At 39.4% G+C, this 26,885-nt stretch overlaps 1 protein-coding gene across 2 annotated transcripts in view; it reads left to right on the top strand.

Annotated features, from left to right (window-relative positions):
* The first annotated feature begins 12,774 nt into the window (after positions 1–12,774).
* The window catches only part of FAM3C (FAM3 metabolism regulating signaling molecule C), a 48,423-nt gene continuing 34,312 nt past the window's right edge, over positions 12,775–26,885 (top strand). Inside the window, exons 1-2 of one of the 2 annotated variants that reach the window (XM_036230987.1) lie at positions 12,806–12,942; positions 17,894–18,119. The gene's annotated coding sequence lies outside the window, so the exon portion shown is untranslated. Of the gene's footprint in view, positions 12,943–17,893; positions 18,120–26,885 lie in introns of both variants that reach the window. The other variant, XM_036230986.1, reaches the window with a different exon arrangement.

The raw sequence follows: 26,885 nt of genomic DNA on the forward strand, positions 1-26,885 counted from the left end.
ATTGAAAGGGTGATTTGGGTGATTGTAATCTGACGTCCAAGGAGGGGCTTCAGGCACTCTATATACCTTCTGAAATAATAGGCACATCAAAAGTGGAAAATGCTACTTTGAACCATAACATCCTTTTAAGAAAGTTGAATCTGTCAAAGGAAACCATGAGGTCTAAGAAAGTGCTTGGTGCTGCTTACAGATTAGGTGGTCCCTTTTGTGGACTAAGAATCTTGTTTCTTCTTTATTCCTACATTTTTTTGGAGGGTAAGGAAAGGATCCCATGATTTTCATCAGACGCTTATCTGCACATAGGGGCAAAGGAATTGAAAAAGAAAGGAACTCATAGGGAGAAAAACTTTTTAAAAAAGCAATTTTATATTACATATTTCTGGACTCCTTTTATATTTTTTAAAAAATCCCCAAGACCCGCCAACAACTCCAGGAAATTAAGATTCTTTTCCGGCATTTCCTCTTTTTCTTCATTCTAGATATTTGTACTTTGACATCACTGCAAAGAATTTTGAAGTTGAGATAACCCATTCCTTACCTGGGGTTTCTCTTTCAAGTTTCAAATAGAAATTATTGACCTTTTCTTTTTGAAACTCACCTCACAAATTTCAATTAGCTCTGGACTCTGAAGATACCCAAGTGAATCTCATCTGCTCCATGGGTGTCTATATGTGACTGGTATGTGGGTTTATAAAGAGCTTAAACCTATCCAGGCCAATTAGCTCATTACAACGTTTACATTATTTGTTATAATTATGGTAGTTGCCAACAGAGGTGGTTGAGGGTTAACTAATATCCTCTTGCTAAAACTGGCTAACAATTTATAATGAAAGTGAATCTTGGACCAAAATTTGCCATATATACATTTATTAAGCAAATGTTTATTAGCAAATGGGCACGAAAGAACCTAAAACCACCTATCTAAACTGTTTCATAAACTCTATGAAATCCCAGTTCTCTAAACGGTTGTCAGACAATTTGCATAAGAGGTTCAGTTGAAACTGACCCGATATTCTGGAGGTAGGAATGCCCTAGAGGCAGCATCTTCAGGGATCATTCTTCCAGATATAAGCTTGCTAGAGCCTTATGCTTTGTTTGCACAATGGGGAAGAGACATTCTAAAATACTGTTTTCAAATATGCATATCAGAAACCCACTAATTTCACTAATGAGTGAACAAAATTTCTAATCTGTGGTACACTAATTAGCAAAGTCTTCGCTGTGGCTGAGAGGTAAAGACTCCTGCTGCATTTGCGGTATAGCCTCTTCTGGGGTGCAGCCTTTCCTGGGTATGAACGAACAACCCGAAATCATGAATTTCTGACTAGGGCAACTGACTACCGTAGTGTTGAGATCAAACTAAACCAAATGTATCGTCACACTGTCAAGATTGAAGTGAATTTCGGTAATATACAGATGTCACAGCAGACACTTAACCTAGTCCCTCATTCCCGAGACAATTACGCATGACCCATTCTAAACTGAATCAGGTTTGGGGAGTTGGAAAAATAGAAGGTTTAGTTAGAGAGAGGAGGAGCGCCCTGAGTCAAGGCGGCAGCTCCACAGCTTGAAAGCCAGGAATGAGGAGTATATTGTGGTCCACTCAGCAGACAGGCTCTGAATATTAGTCCTGGCAGCTTAATGTACACACGAGGTTACATTTTAACATGCCAAATGTGACTGGTCGCCTTCCTTAGAGATTAGCTTCCTTACTGACTAGCAATTTTTGGCAATGGAGCTTTCCACTTTCTCTGTCATCGAAAATTATAATCTTGATAAATTTTGTTTCTGCAGTTTTCACATCCATTCAATCACAAGCCTGTTTTTTCTTTCTCTATGGTATTTCCTGACTACATAATTTGTGGGACCCAGTGCAAAATGGAAATGCAGAACTTGTATTCAAAAAGCAGAAATAAGATGCTGTTAAAGGAACTCAATGGTCTTTCCATGGTGTGTTTTATCTGTGACTTAACATAGCACTCTCCCAGGCACAGGGTCACTCAGGCCCCTCCCCATGGCTGCAGCTGCCACATTCCCTCTCCTACGAGCTGCTGAATCCAGGGAAGATCAGAGAAACTCTCTGCCCAAACCTCCAGTAGCTAGTGACCCATAAGATTGCATCCTCTAGTGCCTAGACCAGGGAGGGACAAGAACTCACGTCCATACAGTTGCTCACTGAGGACGTCCTGGCCCTTCTGGCTGAGGCTGGGCCTCTAGGCCCCTCCATGAGATGAATGCATGCCCATCTACGATCCTTGCAGCACCAGCGCCAGGGCCCACTGGGGACAAAGTACAGCAGTGGTTGCAGGCTGGGGCAGAGAGGAGGAAGCTGAGCATGTCCTAGGACAGGGATTCCCAACCCCTGGGCCGCAGAGCAGTAGTGGTCCTTGGCCTGTTAGGAACTGAGCCATACAGTAGGAGATGAGCAGCGGGCCAGTGAGAAACACTTCATCGGTATCTGCAGCCACTCTCCAGCACTAGCATCACAGCCTCAGCTCCACCTCAGATCATTAGACATTGGGTTCTCATAGGAGCACCAGTCCCTGCTGCCAAAAAAGGTTGGGGACTGCTGGCCTAGGGCTTTAGGGGGCTGGTGCAGACAGCCTGTCGTGGAGAAACAGGAAGTCTTCCATAGGTAGGATTGCAGGTGAACAGTGGCTCCAAATCTCCAAAACCTGCTTCATTGCCCCATCGTATTTCACTTAAAAACACAGATTCAAAGATAAAATTAAGGATTTTAAGACGGCAAACACAACGCATTAAACCCCAAGCAGTATCCTTCTGAGTGTGGAGCCCTGTGATGATTAGTGTTATATGTCAGCCTGACTGGGCCACAGGGTGCCTAGATGTTAGGTCAAACATTATTCCCGTTGTTACTGTGCAGGTGTTTTGGATAAAATTCACATTGAAGTCAGTAGACGGAGTGAAGCAGATTGCTCTCCATAATGTGAGCAGGCTTTCCCCAGTCACTTGAAGCCTGATTAGAACAGAAAGACTAAGCCTCTTCTAAGTAAGAGAAGTCCTCCTGCCCACCTGCCTTCAAACTGGGACATGGCTTTGTCCTGCCTTAAGACTCTTTCTAGGTCTTAAACCTTTTGGCCTTTGAATTAGAGCTACTCTTCTGGGCCTACGGCCTGCCGGCTCACCATACAAACCTGGGCACTTGTCAGCCTCCATAACAGCAAGAGGTGATTATTTATATTATCGTATTGGTTCTGTTTCTGTGGAGAACTCTGACCCTTTATGACTGAGTGTTCCCAACAGAGGCTGCCTTTGGTATCTCCCATACCCTTCAGTTTTCAATTCCAACTGTTACTGGCTGAGCTCAGAACTCTATGTCTTTTCTTGCCAGCTCTATGCCAGAGCTCCCTAACCGATCTCTTCTTTGAGCACTTCTCTGTCAGAGTACCACAAATATCATCAATTAGCACCATTCTCTTTTAAGAAACGTTCCATGGCTCTTCTTTATCTTACTCTTCCTTTGGGATCTAGCCTCCGTGTAAATTTTCAAGCCATATGCCTCAATATCAGCCATTTGCTCTAGTCAGTTTTATTTCTTGCACACCTGTATTCAGGCAGATGGTCGTTTCTACCACATTTTTCATCAAGCCTGAAATGAAATCTAGCACCTTTAAAGGCCAATCTCAAGCTATTTTTCTCTCATGAAGCCCATGAGAAATTCTAACTAAAGCCAGTTTACAATGAACCGCTTTTTCAGATCTCCTGCACTTGACCTCTACCCTCACTTTTATTCATACATTCCTTGTATCTGCTGTCATTGCTCTTTGGTGTGTATTTTCCCCACAACGTGATTACAAGCTACCCATATATACCATGGTACATGGATCATTTTTCCTAGGATAGTATTATATTCTCATTAGGAGCTCAAGGGATAGTTCTTGAAAATAATGAAGAGAATTAATTATAACTCATCGTAGTAGGCTGAATGATGTCCTCAAAGCTATGTCCACATCCTAACACCTGGAACTTGTGAAGGGATACTTATTTGTAATTAAATGAAGAATCTTAAGGTGAGATCATACTACTCAATGACAAGTGTCCATATAAGACAAAGAAGAGAAGACAGAGCAACAAGGACAGGCAAAGACAGACACATTGATTGGAGTGTTGCATCCATAAGCCAAGGAATGCCTGGAGCCACCAGAAGCTGGAAAAGGAAAGAATAATTCTCCCCTAGGACCTCCAGAGGGAGCAGAGCCCTGCTGACATCTTAATTTTAGAATTCTGGCCTCCGGAATTGTGAAAGAAAATATTTTCATTCTTTAAGCCACCTAGGTCGTGGTAATTTATTATGGGCAACCCTTAGATACCAATATGTCTATCGTTATCTTGAGCTGTTTGTAGAAATTAGTCTCCACCACATCTGTGTATAATAGTAGGACCATTTTTATCTTAGGAACTAAAATGACAATGGCCCCAGGCTCCTTGTGTAATGTATACTATTTGAATTATTTAAAATGGCAGGTGCAAAATTCCACAACTGGAATTAAAAAAAAAAAATTGGTATTCAAATTACATGACTCTTAAGAATGCCATCTTAGTCAAAAATGCCTCATATGTATTCTAAAACTTTTGATCTGGAGGTCATTGTAGATTCACATGCAGTAGTAAGATATAAAAGAGAGATCCCATGTGTGCTTTACCCAATTTCCTCAAATGGCAACGTAATGCAAAACTATAATGCAATATCACAACCAGGATATTGAAATAAGCACAGTGATTACTTATCCAATGATCTTATTCCGATTTCTCCAGTTTTAATTGTATTTGTTTGTGTGTATTTATTCCATGTAATTTGGTCACCTTTTGGCGCATATATCCGTCACTGCAGTCAAGACACAAAACTACTATTTTATTGCCACAAGGATCCCTCAAATTACCCTTTTATAACCACACTCACCTCTTTCTGTGCCCCATTTCCACATTTATCCTTGAGGATAACAAATTGGTGAATCTCAAGAAAATTATGCTGAGCGAAAAAAGCCAATCTCAAAATGTTACATACCGTATGATTCCATTTACATAACATTCTGGAAATGGCAAAATCGCGGAGATGGATAACAGGGTAGTGGTTGCCAGGTGGTGGGTGTACATTCTCTTGAAAGTGAAAGGTATTTAAATTTTGGGGGGAGACTCAAAGTTATCCTATAGAACAAATTAATTATTTGCATTCGATAAACATTTAGGAAAATCTTTTGTGTGCCTGACACTACTTTGATGCTGGGGATACTTATCCTCTGCCTCAGGAAATGCACTAAGATGCCAAATGAGAAGCTTTCAAAAGGAAATTATAATTAAGCTCTTTAGTGGGGAAAGTGACCCACCATGTATGAGAGGCTCCGAGAGAGATAAGATATGACTGGATAACAATAAAAACAAACAAACAAACAAAATGGGGGAGGGGGGAAATACAATGGTGTTTGTGTAAGAAACAAGTTGAAGTTCTTTCTCCATTAAGGAACTGTGAGAAACTGTGAGAGGTTTTGCTATGTGAATTAAGGGTGTGAGAGAGTAAGAAGTTTAGGTTAAGATACAGGTACAGACAGTTAATGATAAACCATGTGGCCTCTGGACTAATGGAAGAGGGCGAATAAGCCAATGATGAACTTGAGCATCTGGGAAGTATACCACTGGTAATGGAGATATGACAGTTCTGCTGGGCTGGATGATGGGAAGGGAGGTGAGGAGGCATGATGTGTCGGCTCCTACAAATTGGCAAAAGCCATGTGCTAAGGGTAGCACAAAAAATAACTGAACAATAAAGCCTTGAAAAAATGAGCTCTAAGAGTTTTAGAGAGCAGTAAAGAAAGACCATGCAAAGTTCCAGGACAACTGGTAACCTGAACTAATTATCTCACCAAAGTTTTGCATGCAGATTATGGGGAAAGTGGGTAACGGGAATTTAAGAATTCTCTGGGACCATATATAGCAAACGAGTTTCATCTCCTACACTAAAAACTACACTAAATGTTCACAACTGAAAAAGAAGGAAAGAAGAAAAAAAAGAAAGAAAGAAAAAGAAAGAAAGAAAGAAAGAAAGAAAGAAAGAAAGAAAGAAAGAAAGAAAGAAAGAAAGAAAGAAAGAAAGAAAAACTGAGAGCAAATTGTTATGGTTCCCATTTACAGGGAGGAAACTGGCTTGGTCAATCTGAGCAATTTGCCTGAGGTCACTTAGCAGCTAGTAATAGAAGAACTAGGATCTAAATTCATCTGACACCAAATTCAACCCAATTCTACCATCTCAGGTCTTTCAATGAGTTAAACAATAATGGGGTCACAGAGGGGTGTCCTGGATATATAGAAGAGGATTTGAGAAGGTGACATTATTTTGGAATCTATAGAAACTGAAGGTTAAATTTCGTATTCCTGGTTTTTTCAAGTGAGCAATTTCCCTGGCTTTTGCTTCATGAATAGAAATGGAAAATCTGACTATTGGATAGAACTCTACAAAATACCAGATGCTATATTTGAGCAGAACTTCTCTGGGTAAATAAACTACACTTAAAAATATGTACCAAACCTCAGCGAGGCTACAGCAGTTCTACAAGAAATGTTTCAAAATAAAGGTGCAAAAAATGAACAGCTTAGGAACTCATAAATATCCTTCTTTATTTGACCAGGATACAAAGTCAGAATAGCTCAGATGGCATACCTTTTGGGGGAGAGAAGAGTGAGGAAACTGCAATAGAAAATGACCTAAAATTGAAATGCGGTTAATGAAACAAATTCGGATAGGTGGGCTGATTCTACTTCCCTATCTAGGTCGCAGGTGTATCAAAGAAAGGCATTGTGCACATACAGCCTTGCACAAATCATATAGCCCTGCACAAATCATATATATAGCCTGTAAGATTTGAAAGTCAATGGCATTTTCTGGGAATCAATCTAATTCCATCTAATTTCTTGGACAGGTCATATTGAAATTAGCAATATTAGCAAAAAAGTTTGACAAATTTAAGGCCCTATAAAACTACATGAAAATAGCGCGGCAAAGATGGCAACAACCTATGGAGTAGATTTTGTTTCACTTGGTTATATTTGTTTTGCTACATGTAGATTTCTTAGACCAGCTCCTACCACATGGTTTTTTAGCCTCCTAGAGTGTTGCCGAATTATCTTTAGTGACTATGAAATCCACCAGAGAACAGGTCTTAATGCAATACCAACAACTGGATAGTATTGTTACCCATATTCCTGCTGCTTTGCCTTTCAAAGCAAACAATGCACTTTAATTTAATATAACCAGGGATCTTAATGTTTAATAAACATACCAGTCTCAGTGAAACTTTTTGTACTTAGACTAAAGGGTCCCATATTAATTCTTAATCAAGAATTGAAGTTACAGACTGAAACAATCATGTTTTAGGAAAATATAAACTTTGTTCAGTTGCTTGTTCTCGGAGTGTTCTAGTGGACTTTTTTTTTTTTTTTTTCCTGTAATGGCATGTGGAAAAAAGTGTTTTTAGATGACTTAATGTGAGGCTTATTCATTCATTTACTTAGAATTATTGGAATGTAGGGATGCTGTCACATTTTCCAATTTGCTCTGTAGCAGTAAAAAAAGTAGTTTCTCCCAAGGTCTGATAAATATATATTTAAAAATACCTTATAGACTATGAGTATATTGTTTGTATATGTGTATGCATGTGCACATGTGTGTGTGTGTTTAGACCGATCCACAGTTTCCATATTTTTTCTTGGCATTATGACATTACAAACAGGTAAAATTTCCACAAAAGATTTTGAAAAAAGTATTTATTTAATTATGATGCTGAGTCAGAAATTTTGCTAAGAGGTAGAAAATGAACTATTCTTCTGAAGAAACCACTAGTAATGTTAATAATTCTTTATAATATACACTTGTAGATAATTTCAGGGAAAGGGAAGTTTTTTTGTAGTCATGAGTCCAATACATAGTTTAGATGTGGGCTACCATATTCAGTATATCATTTAATATGATTTATAACTAAGACAAAAATGTCAAATTTCCCCACATTGAAAGGTCTATTAAAAGACCTAATCCAAAACAGAATTTTCTAAAGAGTAGAATACAAAAGGTCATTAAAAATCCAATTTTTTATGGTATCTAGAATTTTCTTGTATGTTGCTAGAAAAGCAGTGATAGATGGGAAGAAAACTAGTCCTTCATGAAAAAATACATTTGTTACAATATAATTTTGTGGTATCTTACCTATATTTTATTATCGATTAAACTACATATTTGTACAGACTTTGCTGCTTATGTATCAAATGTGGTGTCATGAAATCTGGGCATTAAAGCTTTTTAAATCACTTATTTTGCTTATATGAGATACCTAAAGTAGTCCAATTCATAGAAACAGAAAGTAGAATGCTAGTTGCTATGGGCTGGAGGGACAGGGGATTTGGGAGTTATTGTTTAATGGGTTCAGAATTGCAGTTTTTCAAGATGGAAAGAATTCTATTGATGGATGGAAGTGCATGTTGCACAACAATGTGAATGTGCTCAGTATTACTGGACTGTGCACTTAAAATGGTTAAAATGATAAGATTTATGTTACAATTATAAATGTATCAAATGTGTCATGAAATACGTAGGAATTCTAGCTTTATAAACAATACTATTTTGCCCTTACAGGTTCCTAAAAACCAAAACGAATATAACTGTTAACAAATAAAAAAGTTTCTGTTTGCAGCTAAACCCAAAAATATCATGTTAAAATGGGTCATGGTGACCTCAAAACTGAGAACACCTAATTGGTTTCAAAGCTAATTTGGGGATGCTAGCACCGAAGGAATGAGGAGTATTTTTTTGTCCAAAGACCTAGTCCTTCCCCATAAATATTAGCCTTCTCTTCCACTGATGTACTTCTTCAGTACACAGGATCCTTATATAGGGTCAGTTAGTTTAGATACAAAAATTATTTTATGTTGTCAATGCTGAGCTGATCAAGAAGGGAAGCCTTCAGTAGTGAGATGTTCAGTTGAAAGAATGCACTGAGGAACCGACATGAGAATGAAACGGCAGGCACAAACTTTATTGCGGGGAGCACACGCTTTTGAGCTAGAGGACCGCATGGGCTTTATATATGTCAGAGAACAATAGCGGCATTCTGCCACGCACGCGCCATACAATAAGCTTATGCGTAATACATAAGTTAGGTGCAGGCACCTTACTACATTAATGCAACATTTTAAATCCAGAGTCCTATCCGTAGCTACAAGCCTGGATCACAGCCAGACCTGGGACCAACATGGCATTCTCAAGGACACTCTGTATACCTGCATTGCATACTTGAGTTTGAGTGCTGGTACTCAACCGAGATATCACTAGGTCTTTCCTTGATAATCCATTATACTTTCTGCAATAACTTGAGTAATGGAAGACAAAGGTCAAAATGCCAACACAAAGGACAGTGAGAGTGAGTAGAGGCCTGGGACATGGACCTGGGTCTTAAGCCTCTCCCTGGCAAAAACAGAGGATGAGAGGAAAAGAGGGAAATTGGAGGTGAGGCCTTTAGGCAAAAGTCCAGCCAGCTCACTAGGGCAACACAGGCTGCCAAAAAAGAGAAATTGGGAAATTTGGAGTCTATTTAGATCCCTACGATTCAACTTGGCTCAACTGATAACTGGCCTGGCTTGGCAGGAAAGAAGCTGGTGGGAAGAGAGAAGCAATGCTAGTGTCCTGTGGTTTATACCAATTGGGCTGGATGAAATTTGAGAGTTCTGAATGCACATTGTTGTGGACATTCTGAGCAACCATTTTAATTTTGGGTCGTGGTATTTAATCCAGCATAGGTATCAACTTTAACACTTTTACTCTCATTTTCATTATTCTACTCCTGTTTTCTCCCCTGCTGTTTTTTAAAAAGTAGACAGGTTTCCGATCATCTCTCTGCAGGCTTGACTTTATAATCCAATATAAGCATCCTTTAATATTTTAAAGTAACCCTACGCCCTACTCCCAGAACTAGTCAGATTTTTTTTCTCCCAAACCTTTTCCTCCAAGTTTCAGTTATCTACTAGTCTATAAAAAGCTACCACAAAACTTAGCAACTTAAAACAGCAATTATTTCTCAAGATTCTGTGGGCTGCCTGGTCTTAACCAGGTGATCCCCACTAGTTATTGCCCGGGGTCACTCATGTGATGCATTCAGCTAGGAGCACAGCTGGGCTGGAAGGTGCTAGATGACTTCATTCGCATAGCTAGTGCCTCAACTGGAGTGGATGGAATGGTTTGGGACTAACTAGGTCTCCCATTTTCTCTCCAGGTAGCTTCTCCTCATTCAGTAGCCTCGTCTGAGTTTCTTTATATTGTAATTGAATCCCAGGACAGTGAACTAGAAACCACAAAGCCCAGTGTCATAAAGCATCATTTGCACGGCATTCTGTGGGTCAAAACAAGTCCCAGGGCCAGTCTGGGTTCAAGAGGAAGAAATACAGACTCCACCTCTTGATGGTAAAAGTGGCAGGAATTTACGGGAATGTGAGGACTTGTTGGTGACCGTATGTATTTGCAGACAATCTACTGCTCCATATGCAGAAAGCTAATGGAATATTCTGCTTGAGAATGGATCCAATTAAAATTCTGAGGCTTTTCATCAAGCTAATATTGAACAATATTGGGTAATCCTTCTATGGGAAATAGCATAGTATATGTTTTCTATAAAATACTGCAGCATTTGAAGGAAGAGTGGATGAATTTTCTTTTCAAATACACACAAGGAGTATCCTTTGAGGCTGTGGCTTTGAATCTTGGTTCTGCCAGGTACTAGTAGGAGCATCTCGGGCAACTTCCCTGTCAGTCTCATACTCCTCCTGTTTGTATTTATCGAATTATTGTGAGGATTAAATGAGTCAATATATATAAAGTGCTTGGAGAAGAGCATGGCATATAGTAAGTATACAATAAATATTGTCTTTGAAATATAAATGATCATTACCTATTAGGTAAGGCAACATTTGTTTGGATTAAACGTCCTGGAGCTGCAAAGCTCTCTGAGTCTTATTAAACTTAATCATTAATCCTGGTTACTTCCCCTGCCTCCTCCACCTCTAGCCAAGTAAAAAGGTAGGTGAAACAACTGGTTAACAAGTGCTTTAAAGAAGAGATTTGTCATATTTTAAACGTTGCAATCCATATTAAGAAATATAATTTACATTGTAACTCAGACACTCACCCACACCTAATACAAATGCTTCATTAAACAATTTAAACAATTTTTACCTTTAGGTTGTGCTATGAACTCTGATTTTTTTTCTATTTCAGTGAATCAACAACACATTGTTGCGACCCACTGTTACTATCTTCATTATCTACTTAACAGTTCTAAGCTATATATTACAGTCATCGGTGAATTAGGATATTAAAAATACTTTCAGCCCAGGAATTGTTTCAAGTGTGCTATAAGAATACAGCATATGTCATTTTCATACAGGGCGATTTTGTTTTGGAGCAAAAAGCGCTTTTACAAATATGGCCTGACCTCCCTCCTCAAGAGGCTTCATAAATTCTTTCATTGAAACACTGGGAACTAGGGGAGGCATGCACATAGTAAGTGTGTTTTTGGTAAGAAACAAAGTGTCTTGTTTCTTAGGAGATGGAGCCAGGCCGGAATTCCAACTTCACAATTTACTACACTGTATTTTTAAGCAAGTTCTTTAAACTCAGTTTTGGAGCCTTGACTTTTTGATTTGTTAAAGTCTTACACAAATAATATCTACTTTGGTTGAGTCCTCAGCATTAAATGAGAACATACACCCAAAGGTCGATCAAAGGTCCAGCAAAGTGTTCAGCACAAAGTTCTTTCAGAATGCATTTCTCACTTCTTCACTCAAAGGTGGAATAAAACCTCCAGAATTCATAGCTATTCTTTAGGTTTTCTGTTTAACATTTTCAGAGGAAAACCTAAGACTTGGTAGGAGACCTTACAATGGTCAAACCTTATTATTTCTTTAATTCAATTTAATTTTATGACCATGTGTTGTCTTGATAGTCTATTTAATAATAATTAATAATGGTAGTTATTAATTACTCTGCAATATGGATATGGATTATGAAACAACTTTGTGTTTTCTTTCAGGTCAGGTTTTGCAGTGGGGTGTGGATGGATTACCTACTCAACACAATCATGGAAATAATGTATGCAGAGGAGAAAAATTTCGAACTATTGTGTTGCTGAAAAATTCAAACAAAATGACGTGCAAAATACAAGCACTACTTTCTCTTTGGCTCAAACATTTAAGATCACCAGCGTTCCACTGCTCTGGCCAGGTAGTATTTTCACCACAGATTAGCTAGCTTTCAAGGAATCAAAAGGAAATTGACTAAGAAGCAAGGTGGACATGACTATCTCATATCGTCCTAGTTGGTGGATCTCCGTATGGGATTGATTATTTTAAAATTTCTGCCCTAAAGTCAGGAAGATGAGAGTGTGTGAATGGAGGGAGGAGGGCGTGACCCGTTTTCCACTCGCCTGGGCTGTAACGCGGCGCAGCAGCTGCCGCCGTGGCTCCCACGTGGCAAGTCCAGATTGCGCAGCCCCGGGCAGGGGGCAGGAGGCAAGGGGCGGGGGACGAGGGGCGGGGCGCGGGGGCGGCGGGCCCAACCGCAGACACCTCCCTCCGCTCTCCGGCCCTTCCCTGCCGCCCTTGCCTCCCGCCCGCCGGGGCGCCCGCTCGGTCCTCCACCGCCAGGGGGCGGGCGCGGCTGCCCGGCTGCGGGGGCCCATTGGTCGCGACGGGGAAGCGAGGGAGGAGGCCGGGCAGCGCGCTGGCTTCCTCCGGGCCACTCGCGGGGGTGAGGGGAAGCCGGAGGAGCTCGGGAGGAAGCGAAGTAGCGAGCAGGCGGAGGCGGCAGCGGCTCCCGTCGGCCTCCGGCAGCACTGACCGCGGGGAGGCCGGAAGGCGCGCGAGCTTGGCGGAGAGGCGGGCGGGAGGCCGGTGAGACGGTCGGGGAGGCGGACGGAGCCGCGGCCGAGGACGGGGAGGATGGAGGGGGGCTGCGGGGAGTCGTGCACCCAGCTTCATCCTCATGCTCTGCTCAGTCCGCGACCGCCGGCCGGGGGCGGCCCCGGGGCGTGCCCCCGAGGGGAGGGCGAGGGCCGAACGGGGGTGCCCGGGGCGCGGTTGGCGGGGTCGGGGCCGCCGCCGCCTCGGCGCGCTCGTCTTCCGCCGGTGACCCCTCGCGGGCTTCCCGGGGCGGCGCCTGCACCTGGCGCTGGGCTGGGCGCTGGTACCTGGGGCGCGCGGTCAGCCTGGGGGCTGCGCCTGGGGCTCGGAAATGTGTGCTAAGTGCTGTACAGAGGCGGGAGAAGGAGTTGATGTTACATTTGAACTCTGTGAAGGGCCGTCTTGGCCCACTGGTGAAGTTTTAGTGTTTCCTAACCTGGAGGCACTTTTAATTTTAAAATTTATCCAGCCCATTGGTGTTGGGTGTCATTGATGAATGTGCAGTTTCTTTATTTTTCCCCATTTGTTTACTAGCCTCAGTTTCTACCATATGAGTGACCCTAGATCTAAATAATATAAATGACAGATTTACGATTTGATATTAAGAAAAACAGCTGGGATTTTTTGTGTTTTCATCATCCACCTTTAAAATTTTTTCTCTTAACGATATAGAAATACTGTCTAATTGACAGAACCTTGTCCTTTTTATTTAGTCAAAAATACATGGATGTGATGGTCCTAGATAATAGATTGCTTACTAAGCACTGTGCCAAGTGCTTTCATAGATGCATTTGTTTCTTACAACCCAAAGAGTAGGTCATTTTATCTATTCTAATTTTGCACAGATTACACGAACACCCTTGGAGGGTGATGCTAACAGTAGAACCCCAATTCCTTGCACCCTTGACCACCTCGCAGGACTAGTCATAACCTGTCACATGTTTCCAAGTTCTGGGAAATATTGCTGTTACAGTCACAGTCGTGGGCCACATAATAGTGCTTCAGTCAACTGCAGATGGATGGTCCCATAAGATTATAATGGAGCTGAAAATTTTTATCACCTGATGATGTCATAGTGCAGTGCATTACTCACATGTTTGAGGTGCTGCTGGTGTAAGCAGACCTGTGCTGCCAGTATAAAAGAAGGACATACAGTTGACCCTCCAACAGCTGAGCTTAGAGGCTTGGACTCCTGCCAAGTAGAAAATTCACACGTAAGTCTTGACCCCAGAGTCGCCTTTCCCATCTCTGGGTTCCACCAACCACGAATGGAAAGTGGTATTTTCACATTCCTAACTTTGGATTCCCCACTGTGGGTCAAATAGACTGTTTTATATTTACAGTTGGTTGACTACCAAATGGGAAGGGCTGACCGTATTTTGAAAAAAAAGTCCACATATGAGAGGAACCTCACACTTGAAAGTTGTGTTGTTCAAGGGTCAACTGTATGCATAGTATATAATACTTGATAATAAACGAGTCTGATACTGGTTTATGTATTTACTATCCTATACTTTTTATTGTTATTTTAGCGTGTACTCTTTAATTATAAAAAAAAAATTTGCTGTAAAAACAGTATACCATGCTACACCTGCAGCATCCTCATATAGCCTGTGTTTACTTCATCTCTTGATTGGATCATGTTATCTTGTGCTAGATTTATTCTTTTGCACAGTATCATACTATGCAGGCTTGTAACCTAAGGCCAGTGGGCTTTAACATATAGCCTAGGTATATACTGAGCTATGCCATCTAGGTTTGTATAAATGTACCCTATGATGTTTGCACAAGGACAGAATTGCCTATTGACACTTCTCAGAACGAGTCTTTGTTGTTAAGTGATGCATGACTGTATTCAGTGTATTACAGAGTACAAAGGGATCTCCATTTAACTTAGAAAAATAAAAGTTAATAACTTATGCCGTTCACATATCTTCTTTAATCCTTTCTATCCCAATGCTACCATCCTAGGTCGTCACATCCTAGGTTGCAAAGCATCTGGCTTTGGCATGGCATTCTCTGTGCCTCTTTTAAAAGCTGCCAGTCTCTTGAACTGATTAAGTCACTTTTTTTTTTCACTTTTATGCAAGTGTTAGAAGCTTTGTTTTACAAAATCTGTGTAATGTTTTTTTCAGTTCATTAAAGACTAGCATTTCTTGATAGTAAGAAGTAAGAGTTCAATGCAGTAATTCTCATCCTGAGGACCTTTCAGAATCATCCGCAAATAAGCCATTTTATTTATTTTCAAGTGTAGTTGTTATATAATCATATTGGTTATATTAGTTTCAGGTGTACAATCTAGTGATTCGACATTTTTATAACTTACAATGTGATCATCCCCACTAATTCTAGTAATCATCTGTCACAATGTGAACTTTTTAAAAAAAAGATACAGGGCAGGCTCCCCAGAATGCCCAGTCTAGGGGGCTTCTATTGAAAAGGGAGTTAAAGTAAGACTGAGCAGTGCTGTGTTAAAGCAGCTTTCGAAATTAACTTAATTTTTTATTACAAAATTTTAATATGGATTGCTTCCTTAAGCATTGCCAACTAATCTTTTCATAATCAATGAAGCTACATTCAAACGAAAGGAATTGAGAGAGTCAGAGGGCTCAGAGACTGTTAAATGGCAAAAGAGCAGTGTTGCCTGTTGGGGATCATAAGAGCCTTATTATTTTTTACCGCATATTTTAGGTCTTAAATGTCTCAGTATTTAAAAATTTTTATTCATTTAAAAATGGAGAGTAACTACTATGTGCCAGTAATTATTACAGGTATTATGAATACCATGAATAAGACATCTTGGGCTCTCATAAAACTACTGTCTGTGAGGCAGTCAGCCTCCTTCTCTCCCTCTCTGTCTCCCCCACCCCCACCCCCACCCCCACCCCCACCTTGCTTTACACCCATTTCATAAAGCTGAAAAAAGTCCAAGACCCAAGAAGCAAAAGCTTTCGGTCTTAGGTATCACAAAAATCCAGCTCAGAGCTTAGTACAGTAGCAAAAATCTCTCTGGAACTTAGTCCAGAAGAGTTCTTGTTCTTGGGATCAGTTAATGTGGATTTTAAATAGTAGTTCTGCATTTTTTTTATTTTGTGAATGGCATTGACCAAATTATTTAATATCATGCAATGCCTTGTTTTCTTAATCTGATTGCAGAGATTGAACAACACTCTCAAGATCTTGAAACTTTAAAAGGTTTTATGATTTTCATTTTCCAAAATAAGGTCAGCTGACTTTCTCTCAGAGGAGGTAATTAAGTGTTCCAATACTTCTGAGTTTCCACAGCTGACCCTATCAGTATCCCTACATTTCTTCATTGGTTATTCTGTTTCGTTGAAACTGTTCTCATTTTACTTACATTTTCCTTATTTCTAGTCTAATTTTTTCATCTGGTGTTCATGATTTTTCTAGTTTTAGTCCAGTGAGTTTTCTTTTTCCAATTTCCTTTTAAAAATTAAATTTAATTCATATAACGTAAAATTTACCAGTTTAAAGTGTACAGTTTAGTGACATTTAGTACCTTCACAGAGTTGTGCGGTCATTGCTTCTGTTTAGTTCAGAACACTTATGTCACCCCCAAAGGGAACCTCATGTCCAATAAGCAGTTATCCCCCATTCACCCCATCCTCCAACCCTCAGCAGCCACTAGTCTGCTTTCTGTCTCTATGGATTTACCTGTTCTAGATATTTCATATAAATGGAGTCATAATACGTGATCATTTGTGTCTGGCTTCTTTCACTGACAGGACTTTGTGTTAGGACTTCATTCCTTTTTATGGCTGAATAATAGTCCACTTAAAGATATATACCACATTTTGTTTAGTCGTTCATCCATTGATGAACCCTGGTTAAGTTTTTGTGTTAAAATGAGGAAAACTCTAGAAATGAGTGAGTTCCTGAATTGATTTTCATCCTAAGTTCTGCAAGGCTTGTCGAAGTGTTATCGTGGTACCAGGTATACTACCTGTCAAAACCATTATCTGCAGTTATGTGATCAGTAAATGTGTTTTTAAGGAACTTTGGTCCATAAAAAATATTTTTAAAATTTATTCAGAAAATTTTACACCAGAAGCTTTTTACTACTTACTCTTTGCAAATGGCTGCTTCCCAGTAACCCTTTATCATAATGAGAGGGGGCTGTGGTTTCTTCAGTTTTACTGACTCTAAGGTCCACACTACTTCCATCATTTAACATGTCTGAAATCAGGATTAGGTTTACAACATATTTCTTCTTAGTAGTATATGAAACAATGACATACTTACAAACAGCTTAGATTCATAAAACACCATACCTAGTTCTTTAAAACCCTAACCGCCATGGAACCCACAGTATGGACATGATAATCAGGCAGGCTTTTTGAAACTCAAATTCCTGAGCCCAGAACCCCTAGGAGTGAGGATTAAAACCCCTGCAAGGTTAAGAAGTTCCCCAGCTTTCAGAGTTTTTTGTTTTGTTTTTGTTAGAATTGGTATGCTATCCAGGGGCCTTGGGCAGATGGAACCACTCTGCTCCTCCATTTCTTCACAAAGGTCTGACAATTAGTATATGTAGTATATATGTAGGGGAATTCTTAAATATGCATTCAGAATGGGATCATGTAGCTTCTCATCTGATATAATGTAAAATAGTTATATGAGATGAAGGTAGTTACACTGTATATAAATTTGTGCCTCTATAATCTCTGTAGCAATTTATGAAGTAGATACTTATTTACCCTACTTATGTTCAACTTCTTGTAGTTAAAATGTATGTACTATTATTTTTTCCATTGTCCTCAATAATACCTATTTATATCCATTCATCTTTCTCCTCTTTGATGGTGTGGTGTAGGATTAAAGTAGTTAGATTATAGCTCTTTAATCAACAGTTGCAGAACTCTGAAGGAGCAGGCAGAACTAAATGTCATTTTGTTTTCTGTTTGGGGGATGTTTGTGCTCTCAGTTACAGAAATTTGATCACCATTTCAACTGGATGATGACTTTTTAAGCAAAATCCTGTGCTAGAAGATGAAGAAAAATGGCAAGACATTTGGGTAAATTTAAAAACAACAATCTGCTGTAACCATTACAAACAGGAGTTCTGTTTCTCCGGATTTATTCACTGCCACCTCTCCCTCCTCACTCCCACAGGAGACCTGGCCTAGAGTCAGGCTAATGTCCACGCATTGGTAAGGAAAGAATGAAAACGCTTGTCTTGTGAATTTTACCTTTGGGCTTTTTTGGCGTAGATATGCCTCACTTTTTTTTTTTTTTTTAAATTCACCTAAATTTCTCTGTGTTTGGATTGGTGTAGATCCGAAGTTCTCAGATCTGAGCTTGAATGAGAATCAGCTGGGGAGCTACTTAACCTTGCAGGGGTTTTAATCCTCACTCACAGGGGTTCTGGGCTCAGGAATTTGCATTTTGACAAACCTGCCATAATTGCGGTGTCCATGCTGTGGGTTCCATGGCAGGGTTTCAGAGAACCAGATATGGTGTTTTGTTAATCTAAGATGTTTGTAAGTACACCATTATTTCACATACTACTAAGAAAAAAAATATTTTGTAAGCCTAATCCTGATTTCAGATATGTTAAATGAAGGAAATAGTATGCACCTTAGAGTCAGTAAAACCGAGTGAACCACAGCCCCCTCTCGTTATGATAATGGGTTATTGGGATGCATAGAAACTATGAAATAAAGTAATTATAATGCAACATTTCTCCAGATCTTTTACCATGTTTATAAGAGTTTAAGGTGTCCTTACTTGTCATTTATTTGTAATGATGATTATGATGCAGGACAGGGCAAATTCCCTGCACTGAGAGAGAGGGTTCTTGGCAGAGAATGTAGAAGGTATTCAAACACACGCCAAAGTTAGAGTCAAAAGGAAAGTTTATTGGAAAAGGGGTAACACTCCACAGATAGTGTGGTTTTCTATCAGAGGCAGAGAGCCAGAGAGCCAGAGACAGACTCAGAGGGACAGAGACAATAAAGAGAGACAAGGACTGAGAGAGAGTAAAGGCAGTGAGAGGGCCCCCGAAAGTGATGGGGAATTCAGTTTATATATCATTCTTTAGTTCCTGTGAGTTATAGTTCCTTTGATAGGGACATACAGTGAGAGAGGATAGAAGTATGTAGCATGAGAATATAAGAATATGTAGCGTGAAAGGCCTACTGGCAGTTCCCAGCCTTTAATCCATAGGTTCCCCATGGTTTTAGCCATAGGGAATGAACAATTTTATTTTGTGTAGGATGCCACTTAAGACTCTGTCCTGTTTCCCCTTCACAGGTGTGGGAAATGGGCTGTTAGCAATCGCAGCAGAAAGCTTCCTTTCTTCTGCAGGTGTCCTCTATCAGCCTGGCTGCAGGGCTGATCAGCACATTGCAGTCTCTGAATGTAGCTTGATTTAACGGTTAGTTCTCTTGCCTCCTCCCTACGTTAATTATACTGATGAGTGTTTTAAAATGCAACTTAGCTATATTACAGGGTATAATAAAGCACTCCAGTGTGGCCCCATATTATTTTCATCCTAACCATTTCCAGTCATTTATGTGTTGATGGTTCAGTTTTGAAGTCTTATTTCTAACTTTTTTGTACTTTAGTGATTTCCACTTTGTAATTACAGTCCACTGAAATATTTACTTAATGTCACATTGACATTGAGTGTGGCTTGATCATTTGAGTTTTATCTTTATCATCACTCTGACCCTCATTAATGCTAGCTGATTATAAGCATAAATACCAGCCACCTACCGTCCTCTCAAGTAGTGTTAGGATATAGTGGTAATTAGGGTTAAGCACCAAACCTGTGTCAGAGTAAACCTGAACTTTGGCTGCCAACTCACAGAGAACGCTGTGGTAGCATACTGGGAATTGAAAGAGAGGATATCTGTAGGTGGGGACAAATCTGTCTTCACTGATAAGCATTCAGAGAAGCACAGCCCCGCCTGCTCATGGTGCTTCCTTTTGTGGCATCATCTTGGACAATGAAATATCTTTGTTGGGAAAAAGTTACTTACCTATGTTGAATTTGGGAGGGGAAGCAGAATATGCCCATATAGTGCTTAATCACTTGACATATTGACAGAAAACAGTTAAATGCTTTTTGATCAACTGAAATATTTTAGAAATCTGATATCACATTTCTGGAGAGGTAAGGACTTTAGGTCTCTAGCTAATTCACATTGGTCGGAGGAGCTGTACTCTGAACTCTTAATGTCGAGCTGAACCACGATGAAATGCTTTCAGAATGCAGTGTCATCTGTCATGTTTGGTTATGACAAGGAGAAAATTCTGAGATGTCCTAAATTACAGCAGGCTGAAGGTTGAAATGAAGAGATTAGAGAGGTTAATCAGTTAACAACTGCAGGGCAAAACCAACAAAAGACTGCTTACACTTTTCAGTTGTTGGTGACCCTTTGAATAACTTCCACGTGGAGCCACGATTATCCAGAGAGAACAGTCCAGTTGCCAACCACCCATGGCCACAGACCACAAGATCCTCTGCTTCTTGCTTACCCACTATCTTCCCAGACTGTTGCCCACAACCGATCCTGAAGAACAGACACTTCTTCCTTATGGACCTTGCACCTCTCCCAGGACTGGCTTCCCCTCACCTTCTCCCACCCCCTTTGTCTCTAGCCATTGTAAATTCTTTCAAAATGACTCACATCTTTCTTCCCCAAACTGTTAGCATAAAAGAGCCCCATCAAATGACTCCAGGACTGTGGACGTGTTGTCTTCTCCAGCTGGCATAGCTGCAGTGTCTTGCTGGTTGTGCCCCAGGCAGGGTCTGCTGCTTTCTCTGGCTAGCATTTGGCTCAGTACACCCTTTCTTTAAAAAAAGTTTTTGGCCACGAAAGTTTAAGTTACTTCTCCATACACTAAGACAATGGGGCAGGGTTGGTCTAGGCGGAGCACCTTTGCTAACTGGTTTTTAGCTGTAGGGACAAGTTTGTATTATAGTTAGATTTTGTCTTTTTATTATTGTTATTATTAATAAAATTTTATATAGCTACTGTAGATTAACTAGAAACTTTCCATCCACTGTCAGGAGAACCAGAAAAAAAAAAAAAAAAAAGCATAGCTAAGGTTATCCACAGCCTTGTTCACCAATTACTATGTACAGATTTGAAAATTGGACAGTGAAGAAGGCTGATAGGAAAAACATTCGATTCGTTCTAAATTCAGTGCTGCGAGAGAGCCCTACAGAGATACTTGGAGCACTAGATAGAGGAACAAGTGGGTCCTAGAGCAAATTAAGCCTGAAACATCCCCAGAGGCAAAAATGACTGCACTGAAGCTGTCTTTCTTTGGGCACATCATGAGAAAGCAGCATTCTTTAAAAAAGAACAATGCTGGGAGAAATAGAAGGCAGCAAGAAAAGAGACTAACTATGAGATGAATAAAAAGCCACAGGCATGAGTCTACAGGAGCTGAGTAGGGCTGTTGAGGACACAACATGGTGGACATCACTCATTCATAAGGTCACCAAGAAGTTGGCGCCGACCCAAGGGCATGTAGAACACACCAATTTATGGTGGACAGTGGAGGAAAGCTAAATCCACCCAGTATAATCCCAGTAGGTTTTATGTCAAGCATTGGTTAACAGTCTATGTATGTGGTAGGGGCTGGGGATGGGAGTGGGGTTAAAACCACTCTCTGGCTCATTCGTGATTTTCCATTGCATACTTTTAGTCCTGTTTCTGTTTCTTAGCCACATTTAAATATTAATGCTTTTTAAATGTAATTTCGATATGATGCCATTAAGAAAATAAAAGCTGTATGATAGTAGTTCAGGTAACTTAAAGATCCAGGCGTAGGTCAATCCATATCCTTCTCTTCCCAAGATTTTCAACAGAACATTCAAGTTTTATTCTAAAAGATTTATTTATTGTTATTGTTGAGCCATTATTTTAAAATTTTTGGTCTGTTGCTCTGCGGTCTCACCTTTTTAAAGGCAGGAGTGAATGCGTTTATATTTTCCAAAGCGATTTTTTGGAAAAAGTGTTCTTGGCATTATAGACTTCACACAGATCTCCTCTCCCCCTTCCCAAATTAAACAAACAAACAAACGAACAAACAAAAACCTTGTTTTTGCACCTGTTTCTCCTAGTCAAAATGTAAAGTTACTTTGGTTACCTAAAAACCTAGGATATTTTTCTAGTTGTTAGGCAGTCATTAAAAAATGTTCCCTTTAACATCATCAGGTCATACTTTTAAAAGATGTATGACGTGTCTGTTAAAATAGTTTATTTTTTAAAAATCCGTTTTACAGGATTCAGTATCAGTCTCCTACTAAAATACTTTCTCTAGTAATTGGATTTTTTTTCTATTAAGCATTTAGTGTTAACACCAAATTTTATTAAATTCACAAAATTTGTAACAGTGGAAGCAACTCAGACATCATACTCAGTTTTTTAAATGTTAAGATTCAAATGAATGCAACCTTTTTACCCCTCTTCATTTTGTTATTTCAAAATTCATTCAGCCTGGCAAGATGTTTGTATAGCAGCATCTGGGTGAGACAGGGTACTTAATAGCAGTCTGTGGTGGTAACTTTTTATGTAAGAAAACATTTTAAAAGATAAATATTTGGAATTTTTAAAGCTAAACAGATGTACGGTTAACCTCTCCTTCCTTTTTGAGCATTACAAAAACAATCACTTTTAAATACCATTATATAAAGAAAACTTTCAATTTCTCCTCACCCAACATGATTTTACAGTTAATGAAATAGGAGAGAAGATTTAATTTTATCCCTCTTTTTTAAATATCTCCTGTGATCACTTTGGAAAATATTCTAGAACCTAGATGCATTTCTGTCTTTTTTATATAGATGGACAGCTTCATATATAGGAATGGGAGGATTTTTTTCCTTTTGAGAGAATCGTTGTATTGTTTCTCATGGAGTATATGCTTATTCCATGGAGAGCAATTGAGGAAAATGTAGAATGACTGCTTTCTAGCTAGAATGCAAAGCCAGTAGTTGCAATAGAGACATTGTGGCCTAAAATATTCTGTCTGCCATTTTTACAGAAAAAGTTTGCCAACACTGGTTCTATTTTATTCACATAAATGCAGGTATTTTTGCAAATAATTTTTTTTTATAACATACTTTTGTTTGTAAATGTAAAATCAGAATAACCTAGTGACTTAGTCCTATCATCTTTTTGTGATCTTACTATTATCTCTCTTTAACTGCTCTGGAATCAAAAATTTATATTTTCCTAATCAGTTACTCTCCATGGAAGAAGCATATACTCCATGAGAAACAATATAATGGATCCTCTCAAAAAGAAGAAAAAAAATCTCCCATTCTTATAAATGGAAACTGTCCTTCTATATAGAAAAGACAGAAATGTATCTGGATTCTAGAATGTTTTACATTCTAATTTTGAGGGGTGCTGTATTAGTCTGGGTTTTCCAGAGAAACAACCAATAGGAGATAGATTAGACAGACAGACAGAAGGAATTGGCTCATGCAGTGGTAGAGACTAAGGTATCAAAGGCTCTGCAGTTGGCAAGCAGGAGACCTAGGAGAGTCAATGGTAGAGTTCAAAGGCCTGAGAAGCAGGGGAACCGGTGGTGTAAGTTTCAGTCCAAGTCTGGAGGCAGATGAAGTCCTGATGTCCCAGCTCGGAGATAGTGAATGCTCCTTTATCCTTTTTTGTCTTGTTTAGGCCTCCAACACATTGGATGAGGCCCACTCACATTGGGGAGGGCAGTCTGCTTTACTCAAATGTTAATCTCATCTAGAAACACCCTCATACACACACACCCAGAATAATGTTTGGGAACCCTGTGACCCAGTCAGGTTGACACATAATTAACCATTGCTGGTCCTAAATATACTTTATCTGCTTGTGTTTTGACCTTTTTTTTTCCCCTTCGTTCTCTTGAAAAACCCCAGCTCACATAAATATTAGAATTGTATGGATGTCACTCAGTTAATTCATTTAAAACTGCATTTTTGCCAGCACTGAGATAAAGCTGGATTGAACTGAGTAATACTTTATATATATGGAGTATAATTTGTAGTATTTTCTTCTGGTTTAATTAAGTGGTTATTGTTTGTTAGTATTAAATGCATCAATAGGTGTGTCTGTGTACTTCATTTTCTCATATCCTTTCCGTGTTGGACGGCGGTTCTAATACACATGCTTAGTCATTTTGACAAACTGCCAGGTCTCTGGAGTGGCCAGTTGACAGCAGAGATTAGCAATTCCCAGAGCAATCTACCAAAGCTAAATTGACTGGCATGGACTTCTGTCGATGTGCTTCTTACATCAGAGTATGTCAGTAAGCTGCCGGGGTGAAAGGGAAATGGATTTGTTTGTAGTATCAGCTTCTTCTTCACTTTTCATATGACCTTAGACAAATCAATCGACCTCATCTGTAATGCTATTGTAATACCCACTACAACTGGAGAGTTTGGGAACTACAGTGTTACATGCACGGTTTATGTTAACTGGCAAGACCTCCTCCTTCTGATAATTATTTTTATGGCTCATTTTGTGGATATAGAATGGTGTTATAATTCATACAATGTAGCTGGAATCCACTCATTAAGAAAAGAATGAAAATATCACTTGACCTGTGTTCTTATTGCTTGTTCCTGAAGTTAATTGATTCTAGGACCATAACTGCTTATTCAGGCCTAATTTTAACAAAACTCCCCTAAATTAGACTACAGTAGATATTTGGGCTAACGGAAATGGTAAAATTACAAAACATTCAAAGAAATCCAGTTTATCAGTCTGAGACCCTAACTGAGGCTCTCTTCTTGGGGCTAGGTCACATACTTATTTAATGTTTATCCAGAATAGTGTTTCACTGCTCAGGGCTGTCACAGTGACCCTCCTTGCAGTGGACTCTGGGATGTTTGTGCATCAGCAACCTGATCTGGTCTAGTCATTTATCTAAAACACTGAATCTTCTTGTTTGGGCCAATATATGTTTCACAAATGTGCTACCTGTTTTTTTGTTTTTTGTTTTTGTTTTTGTGTTAATCTGCTCTAAAAAATATTTTCCCCTACCATCGGTATTCTAGTTTTGATAAGTGGCTCTAATTTCTGTATCTCTACCTTTTAATGAGCATATAAGAAAAATTATAAATTCTTTTACCTATTGCTTCTGGATTAAAGAACTCTGAATTTCTAGCAGAGGCATTTTTATCCTTTTATTGCTGCGATCATTTTCTGTGGACCTGTTCTGTTCCCACCTGATTGTTGGAGGTTCAGCTTCAGGTTTATACCGAATTCTATTAAGCTGGTGTTTCTTTCCCCCTAAGATAACTATATATAATGATTTTCTTTATTTTAAAATGTCCTCTAAAAAGACAAGTTAGGAATGATTTTGAAGTGGCACATCATAAACATGCTCCTTGATTTGCTTTCAAATATATCGAATACTCTTTATACTGGTTTACATTTTTGCAACACTAATTTGGTTCTTAAGCAAACTAATTAAAAATGTTACGACCGAGATGAGATTTTGATTTAGAGATTTTCCTAAGTGTTTCTGAGAAATTGAATGGAAAACACGAATTCAGCTAGACAGTCGTTGTTGCTTATTTTGCAGTCTTACTCTAGCGATCAGTTTAGGAAGAGGCTTGTTGGGCAGTGCAAACAGATGGCAGCTCTGTGAGACAGTGACTTTAATTGTACAGGTGGGGCCTCAGCAGGTAATGGAAACAGTGAAATAGAACAGCAAATGTCTGCCCAACTCTGTCACACTCTCAAAGAAATTTTCCTATGATTTTGGAATATTAGCTGGGAGGAAAGTCACGTGTGTTGTGAACGTAGTGTCCATTTTTACTGGGAGTCAAAAGAGGATTTATAGCCACGTGGGGTTTTCACTTGAAAAGCTGAGTTTGTTTGTTTTTTTCCTGCTTTTACGTGGTTTGTGGATACTTGAGAATCTCGTTTCCTTTTGGCACTTTCTGAGCCTGTGGCTAAGTAGTTAGTTTAAATAGATAGAGAACATTGACTTTTTCTATTATGTGGAAGGTGTTCAGAAACTAACAAAGGTAAAGGAATCAATAGTGTTGATGTTTTCTTCAGGGTAGGTTGGGCAGAAGAAAGGGGGTTAGCCTGAGAGCCCTCATCACGTGGATGCCCGCCACCCCTCTCCACCCTGCTTATTTTTTATTGGTGGCTAAGGAAACAGGATTCCTCACTTTTAGTGTCCTTCAGGGGTGTGCCATTATTTTTATTTGACACAGTCTATGTGTTACTAGATCGGACTTCAACATTAAACATCAATCGGTATGAAAACAGCCTAAAATAAAGGTGTATTTTTGATTAATGTGATTCGTTAATCAAAATTTTCTTTTGCATTCCTTTCCTGTACAGTAGATTGAGTGCACTGTGGTAGCTCTCCAGCTAAATCTGGGCATGAATTTCCTGGCAGCCTCATTTACTTGCTTTTCCATTTGCTTTTTAAAATTTTACCTTTCTTGAACTATTTCTTAGGAGGGAAATACAGAATTTTTTTTTCCCCCCAGCGTCTGTCGCTTGTTGTTATTAGGATAAAATCAATGAGTAATTTCTTCATTGGTGGATAATATAGGTGATAATTGCTGGAATATTTAAAATTGTGAGTCTATACTTATAAATATATTTTTTAAAAAACTTATAAAAACATGAAGAGGAAGAGAACCCTGGTATTAAAATAAGAAGCCCCAAAAGTGCTTTTCATAGTGACACCTAAATTATGTCTCACTAAAAATAAAGCGTCATCATATAGTGAAGCGAGCCCTGAAACGGGAACCAGCAGACCTAAATCCTACCGTATTCTACAAATAATTTGTTCCGTGGCTGGATATGCAGCTTAACCTCCGTGGACCTCAACTGTAAACTGAAAGTTTGCAACTAAATATCCAAAGATCTTTATAGATGCATAATTATTGAGAGTAATAAGGCATTATCTTCTCTTCACATACTTGATGG

The sequence above is a fragment of the Rousettus aegyptiacus genome, unplaced genomic scaffold (assembly GCF_014176215.1).
Source record: "Rousettus aegyptiacus isolate mRouAeg1 unplaced genomic scaffold, mRouAeg1.p scaffold_m13_p_13, whole genome shotgun sequence".
Lineage (NCBI taxonomy): Eukaryota > Metazoa > Chordata > Mammalia > Chiroptera > Pteropodidae > Rousettus > Rousettus aegyptiacus.